Source organism: Phaethon lepturus, unplaced genomic scaffold (genome assembly GCF_000687285.1).
Source record: "Phaethon lepturus isolate BGI_N335 unplaced genomic scaffold, ASM68728v1 scaffold17701, whole genome shotgun sequence".
Classification (NCBI taxonomy): Eukaryota; Metazoa; Chordata; class Aves; order Phaethontiformes; family Phaethontidae; genus Phaethon; species Phaethon lepturus.
This window is the reverse complement of record NW_010515763.1, coordinates 20,596-21,166: the sequence shown is the minus strand read 5'-3', so window position 1 is coordinate 21,166 and position 571 is coordinate 20,596.

Below are 571 nucleotides of genomic sequence, written 5' to 3'. Positions count from 1 at the left end.
TGCCCAGATGGAGACTGGTGGCAAGTGGTGTCCCTCAGTGGTCTGTATTGGGACCAATACTGTTTAATATCTTCATCAGTGACACAGACAGTGAGATCGAGTGCACCCTCAGCAAGTTTTCTAATGACACCACGCTGAGTGGTGTGGTTGACACGACTGAGGGACACGATGCCATCCAGAGGGACCTGGACAAGCTCAAGGAACGGGCCCATGTGAACCTCATGAGGTTCAACAAGGCCAAGTGCAAGGTCCTGCACATGGGTTTGGGTAACCCCAGGTATCAACACAGGCTGGGGGATGAAGGGGTGGAGAGCAGCCCTGCTGAGAAGGACTTGGGGGTACTGGTGGTTGAAAAGCTGGACATGAGCTGGCAAGGTGCGCTCACAGCCCACAAGGCCAACCATCTCCTGGACTGCATCCAAAGAAGTGTGTCCAGCAGGTCAAGCAGGGTGATTCTGCTCCTCTACTCTGCTCTGGTGAGACTCCACCTGGAGGCCTGTGTCCAGCTCTGGAGCCCTCAGCACAGGAAAGACATGGACCTGTTGGAGCGGGTCCAGAGGAGGGACACCAA